This window comes from Macrobrachium rosenbergii, chromosome 48, assembly GCF_040412425.1.
Source record: "Macrobrachium rosenbergii isolate ZJJX-2024 chromosome 48, ASM4041242v1, whole genome shotgun sequence".
Lineage (NCBI taxonomy): Eukaryota > Metazoa > Arthropoda > Malacostraca > Decapoda > Palaemonidae > Macrobrachium > Macrobrachium rosenbergii.
Window position 1 is genome coordinate 60,684,112 of NC_089788.1, and position 7,936 is coordinate 60,692,047.

Here is a 7,936-nt window from a genome sequence, read left to right on the forward strand (position 1 = left end):
TTGCTCTTTTCCCTGGATACTTATAACTAATCATCTTGGAAACCATGTACTATCAGTAATGAAGCCGCTTTTTAATCACATTTCCACAAGATTTTCTTCTTTTCACTTAAACAATACCACGTCTTTCTCCGTAACCCTAAATATATTATATAATATATGTACATATATACAGTATATATATATATATATATATATATATATATATATATATATATATACCTGTTTATATATGCCATTTAACTCTTTTAGAGGGGACGGAGTTATATATATGTTATATATATATATATATATATATATATATATATATATATATATATATATATATATATATATATATATATATATATATATATAATTTCGCTTGAACACGAGAGAGAGAGAGAGAGAGAGATTCACTGTGTCACTGGACACGCAAGTCTTCAAAGGTAGCATTTCTTACGATTAGATGCTGCAACGCGACAGGAAACACGCACGTTTACGCCGTCATTCATATTATGACAGCTGCATATTTTTGAAAGAGAAGGCTAAGACTGCTGTAGATAGATAGACAGACAGATAGACACAGAACAGTACAAGCTGAAGCCCTTCATCAGCACAGGTGATGTTTAGTCAGAGACCTCAGTAACAGTTCGTAAGGAACGCGCCAACCAAACAATTCAGTCCCTCGGCTTGAAGAATGCTCATACGCGTAATGCATTATTATTAAACTGAATAAATCTCCAAACCAAAGGGCCCTTTCTCCATTTCGAAACGTGGATATCTATTGGAGAAAGGGAGGGAAGGACTATGAGAAAAAGAAATTAACACGCCGAAAATACATTGCTGGTTACTTGGCCGGAAGCCATTTCAGTTTCCCCAATAAATAAGCTAGCAATTCCCTTAATGGTATCTCGAATCTTTTTAGATTCTCCGCCGGGCCGGAGTTGCCGTAGTTGGAAGAACGTTGTTTCCATAAATTACAAGGAACCAGTAAGTTGTAATTTGCAAATGTAAAATGTGATCATCCTTTTAATGCGATGAAGCGGTCGGCCGATGCAAATGCCGTTATAGATTCACGATTGGTTCTCTCATTGTGATGAGTCCCTTTGAATCTTAGTAATGAATTTAACGTTCGTGTTTCTCCAGCATACGCGAGTGTGTGTTTAAAAATGGAAATTTATTTACCTCCAGCCTATCCTCATAATGCAAGCCGGGGCGGTTTCCTGTCACAAAGGAATGTTAACGCGATGCAAATGAATCTTTTAACTGTCTGATTTTACTTTTCAATGAAAAGTTTACTTGCATTTTTTTTATTATGCTTACAATTATAAAAGCCGTTAAGAATGTATATTAAGATGAAATATTGTTTCAAGATTGATGATTAACGTATCGTCAAATAGACTAATGAAAGGAGAAAAAAAATAGAGGATTTTGAAGATAGGTATTTCATCCTTCTCGCTTATTCATTGTTATTATGTTAAAATTATGCATAAATGCATTTTGAACAAACTTAAATAGATCAAAATATGCATAAATGCATTTTAAACAAGCATAAATACCAATGACGCTCCAACCAAGCTCCCACAGAACAGAAATTCCGCACCTGGAGAGAGAGAGAGAGAGAGAGAGAGAGAGAGAGAGAGAGAGAGAGAGAGAGAGAGAGAGAGGAGTGGTGGGGGGAGGTCGTAGACAACCTGGGAAGGAATAGAAATTCATGAAACTTGAGGAGCGAATGAGATACCAACTAAGCCCGGGGGGTATTTCAGAACGAAAGGCCGAGGAAGCTCCCAGGTCAAAGGTGTGAAAAAGACGAAGGCCTCCGAATAAGTCCCGAAAGAAAAAACCGGCGGAGTGGGAGGAGCGTTATGAGGAAATGACTGAACGTCGGTATAATTTATTCACTGCCCTCGCGAACCTCGATGAAACAAATGAAGTAGTAAGAGATGCTGAAAAGTACAAAGAAAAGAGGCAGAGAAATGAGAGAGACGCGTCAAAGGGAAAAGAATCATATATGCGCATTTAAATCAAAGGGAGATTCCGAGGATCGAGGCTGGAAAATAAAACCACAATAAAATTTTGATCCAAATTCCAGAAGACCGGGAAGGCCGCAAGTTTCATTTCCTTTGTTTCTGTCTCGTTGAAATAAATTGCAAAGAAGGGCTTTGATGATGGGGAGAGCCTTTCCGGTTACGAAGGAGGAGAGATGAGTGAGCCACAGGGCCGCGTGGGGGCTGAGGGGAGTTTTATGTCAGAGGAACGAAGGTGAACGAGGAATGTTATCAGGTCAGACGAGTGGTTCACCTCAGGGGAGGTGAGGATGATCTGGATGAGGTCATCCCTCCCGTCTTTTGTTTTACAATGAAATTCGGTGTATAAAATTTTCACGGGACACTAACCACACATGTCTGCACACTCCAGCAGTTGACTAACAGCCATTTCATCATTCACTATTGAGTGAATAAACGGCTGTTAGTCAACTGCTGGAGTGTGCAGACATATGTTGATAGTGTTCCATAAAAATTTAAACCTCCATATTTTATTGTTAAGTTAGCAAAGGCAAACGGGGACTGAAGAGTGATATATATCTACAGTATATGTCAGGTTTAGCAGTTGTTTAGCTGGGACAATCGTTTCCCGACTGTTCCCTTGGTATGGTTGCTTATACCTGTTATCCTGTTCTTGTTTTTTGTTTAGGTGAGATGACGTCTGTCGGATGGTGTCTGACTTTGTCAGTCAGGTTCATAGCAGCAGTTGGGTAGCAGCAGCAGCAGGTATGCTTACCTGGGAGTCAGTTTTGGAGCAGCAGCAGGTATGATTGATTACCGGAGAGTCCGTTTTGGGATGGATGACTTTTTTCTGGATCCACATCCTTTGGAGCAACCTCATCAGTGTTTGGTCATGTTCGTCCGTTGGCAGCAAGTGGCTGTCTCGACAACTCCCCTGAGTTCGTCTGTGTGTGGCTTCGTCCCTGTTGGCAGCATGTTTGTCGTGGCAGCTTACCTGTGTTGATATTTTCAACGATTTCTGCGGTTGTTTCAGTTTCGGTAGCTGGTCGGTGCAATTGCCACGGTTTGGTCTGTTGTGATTGTATTTGTGAGCCCTGTTGTGATTTTTGTATGTTAACCCTGTTATGGTTATTTCTTCTTATTAGGGAGAGCGCGTTTATTGTGACAAAGAGCTCACAATAACTGTAAGTGTCTTATTGCCTCTTAGCATTGTTGTATAATGTATGTTTTTTTGTATGATATTTAATTTCAGTGTGAGGCCTTTACAGGGATAATGTGTTATTTAACAATGTTTTTCATGATTATTGAGGACGTATGGGGTTTTTGCTTTTGTCTCTATTAAACGTAATTTACTATTAAATGTGTTGCTCATGTTATTTTTAATGTTTATGAATTTGATCATTTAAGTGCTGTTCATTTGCTCATGTTTATAATGCTGCTCATGAATTTTTTATTGATTTGCTCATGTAATGTTTGGCTGCTCATGTTATTTACAATGTTTAATTACTTTGACTTTATTTTTGGTTCTGATTCAGTTTTATGTGCACTGTTTCTGCTGACTCATCTTTGTATTGTAAATTTTTGAACTTTTCTTTTGGAACCTCAATACTCATTTTGTATATAATGTAAATTGCTGTAATAAATTACTATAAGGTCACTGTTTGGTTTTGCTTTGACTCCTCTCTCCTGTCTCTCATGTGCTGCCAGTTTAATCCAGTTCCGATCTTATTTATTTATTTTTTTTTGTATTAAAGAACCTGTAGAATCAAGTGTGGTTCATAACACTATAATATTATTCATTCCTCATACAGGGGTGGCACCGCGGGTCTACTCGGCTGTGAGCTGGACGAGCCACCAATTGCGCCACGAGGTGAGAGGTGAATTACAGAGCAAGAGCGAAGAACGGAAGAGAATGAAGTATTTTTGTGACTGCACTGAGAGCCTTTGTTTTCGAAGTTCCCAGAACCGTCTTTATTAAAACCACAAGGAAGCAACTGAAAGGAGTAATGCTTGCGGATGGGTGGAATCTCACAAAGGATATTCAGTTCAACGAGAAATAAGAAAAAGGCTTTTAGATACGAATATGAACTTTGAATAAAAAAAGGTGTGCATATATGTGTGTGTGTAATATATCTATATATATAAACGTTATATATATATATATATATATATATATATATATATATATATATATATATATATATTATATATATTATATAATTATATATATAACGTATATATAGATATATTACATAATATATGTATATAAATATGTAACGTATATTCACCCAGACATGTGATGTATTTATGCAGATGTACCACAGGGCAACAAGGCAAAAACTGAACACTTTTATAGATCCTAACCGGTTTCGTCTTTACTTTATTACGACATCTTCAAGGGGACTGATACATAGCTGTGGAAATCTACGGTGACAGTTCAAACGAACATAGAGACTCCTGGAAAAATTTCTATTACTCTGCATCAGTCCATTAGAAGATTTTTTAAAAAACTATAAACGAAAGCTCAAGATTTATAACCCCTTTCATTTTTTTCTCCTGTAGTACATCTGTTTATGTAGGTATGTATGTATGTATATATATATATATATATGCATGTATGTATGTATATTAGAGAGGTCTCAAACATGGCTTCCAATCAAGAATGCAGAAGCTTTTGAAAGATTTTAGAGACATGCTGAATTCTCGGAAAGACCTCCGACACCGTCGGGGTGTGACATGACGCAACATGACGTGACAGACAGGCAGGATGTCACCTGACGTGGGAGGCTGCATACGGGAGCGAGGTGTCTGTCCATCACGGCGCTAAGCTCTTCGTGTCGATTTATTTGCTCCCTGTGGCTGGCTGGTTTTATTGTGACCCATTAGCGTTCGCACTGTACCCAAGGTCTGTGGAAAGTTTTATATCACCCACTTTTTGAGCTGCTGCCTGTCTTATTTCAATTGTTTTATCTCATTTGTGTTTCTTCGTTAGACAGACAGAATATATAATTTAGGCTAAGGGTCAATCGCTGGGACCTATGAAGTCATTCAGCGCTGAAACGGAAATTGACAGTAAAAAGTATGAAAGGTGCAATAGGAGGAAAACCTCGCGGTTACACAATGAAACAATTGTTAGGAGAGGGTGGAAAGTAAGATTAAAAAAAAAAAAGGTATGAATGGAGGTACAGTAAAGGAATGAAAAAGGTTGCAGCAAAGGGCCGAAGGGACGCTGCAAAGAACCTTAAGAAATGCCTACACTGCACAGCATGAGGTGCACTGACGGCACTATCCCCCTACGGAGGTGTTTCTTTGTTATTTTTTACTGTTCTTTGGTTCTGCATTTCTTTTTCCTTGGTTGTTTTCCCTGAGCCCTGGAGCTTGTAGCAGTCTGCTTTTCCAATGAAGGTTGCATCTTTGCTTGGTTTGATTTATGAAATTTAGGACATCAAGACAAGCACGACGGCACTTTTGGCCTTTCGCCGCTTGATTGAAGGCAGTGAAAAGAGGCAGCTGGAGTGGCTGGACAACAAAATCGGAGATCCATAAAATAAAGGAAATGAAGTCGAAGGATCTAAAGGTGGAACGAGGAGAAAGCCCAACAGTTGCATTAAGAAATAGCTGTCAGAGGTGTTGGACAGCAAGACTGAAGAAAAGATCCAGGAATGGAGGTAAAATAAAGCTGGTAATGTGGGTGCAACTAGGCGACAAAGGGACTCGGCAAACACCCTCCAGTAATGCCTAGAGTGCTCCACGTGAGATTCAATGGCGACACAAGCCCCTTCCAGAAGCATCGTTGCTTGTAGTACTGTAGTAATGATAATGCAAAAGCCATCACACAGGTCCCCTTAGACACTGCATAGACGTACATGCCGAAAACCTTATTGTGATGGTTGCAGATTTGGAAAAAGCCAACTGAGGCCACCAGGTAAAGAAGTTATATGCATACTATGAACAGTGATACTAGATGGAGCCAATCTACATGACATATGACTTGAGAGGGTCACTACTAATGACGTTCGGTGAAATCGTTAATTCATAACGTCACTTCGCCAAAAGCTACCAGTGTAGAGAACAAATACGAACTGGAATCCTCTAATTTAGTGAGGTCCACTCACTCTAAGACACAGTCGCTGTCCATCTCCCAGGCCTCTCTCATCCAGATGGTTTAATCATCCTCGGAAAGTTGGATGTTTACTTTTGCTGCCGCAAGTTCTATGCTCTCCACCAGCTATTTGGGCCTTCAGTTGGCCTTATGTTTTCTTACTTAAAACCCCTCCCTGCTCAGTAAGACTGAATCACAGGCAATCTGTCTGGCGGCTTCCCTGTTTTCATTTTATAGGTACCATTTCGGTCAGTGCTCCATAAATCTAATGGACATACTCCCTCCTCCTCCTTTCAGATGGGATTGTAACAGCCGTCAGATCACCTCTTCACAAATTTGTTGTATAAAAATTAGTAGTCCTCGAACTGCAAGGATCAGTGAGTGTTTCCTTCGAAATGCCAAGTTTTGGCATTCTCATCCTGCTTTTGATTTCCCGTAACTCTTATAAACTTCGTTCTTTTAGAGGCTGAGGGTGTATCGCTTTCTTCATAGTGAAGCCATACTTTTTTGTTCACTCTCCTTTCTCTTGTTATTTTCGGGCCTAGACTAGATGAGGGCTTTTGCGTTGCATATATCTCATTAACCTCTTCACACACACATAATATAATTATATATATATACATATATGTATATATATACATATATATATGATTATTATCACTTTTGTACGTGATTCATTTATCACACGTCACCACAGGTGGTAATCTGTGATATATATATATATATATATATATATATATATATATATATATATATATATATATATATATATATATATATATATATATATATATATATATGTATATATATATACTTATATATGTATAATATAAATGTATGTACACACACACACACACACACACACATATATATATATATATATATATATATATATATATATATATATATATATATATATATATATATATAAACACATACATAAAGTAAAGAGTATTCAGTCTGACATGAACTCCCACGTGAAGACAGACATGCACAGACGTCCCTCAGTAAACGCAACCTCGAAAAGAGAAATTCATCGAAAGTTATTTTTTCAGGCCACGTAAAGTTCACCTAATACTTTGATCCTCTAGATTAGAGCTTTCAGATCACTTTTCAACCTGCTTTTTCTCATTAAGGGAAAAAAAAGGCCGATTCCAATCACGCTGATTCCGGTTCATTTAAAAAAAATTGGGAATTATACGTTGCAGACCCTGGGAACGTGGTTGGAGAGGTGATAGGTCGCAACGAGACTCGAGATTCACAGGACTGGAGAGAGAGAGAGAGAGAGAGAGAGAGAGAGAGAGAGAGAGAGAGAGAGAGAGTGGTACCTCCCGTAAGTCAAGTCGGTCAGATGACGTCATAAATGCAGAATCCGATAGCCGTGAAGATAATATTGCCACTTTGATCGAGAGCCTCGAGACGGATACTCAGTCGCGCAAGTTAAAGTTAGTTAGTCGTGAAAATGGTTGCGTGGGTAAGCCCGATACTTGAAGGTGAATAAGAGAGAGTGTTAATGAAGACATTCAGAGAGATATATCAATGAAGTTAATCGGGGTCAGAATCAAACAGATGTATAGTTACTCAGTAAATAAACGGCGATAAAACCAAGCAAACAAATTTCTTCGTAAAGTTGAGAGGACAGAGGCAAGCAGATAAAAATGTCCGCGAACATACGGAGGGTAATTTAGGTAGATTAAATTACTTTGCAAAATACGTATGAGGAGATTATGACACTCAAGGTGTACAGGTAGAGTCAAACAGATACTGACATTCAGTAAAAATAAGGAGATAAACCCAAACAGGAAGTCATTTAGTAAAGATATCAAGATAAAGCCAGGCAGAATTATTC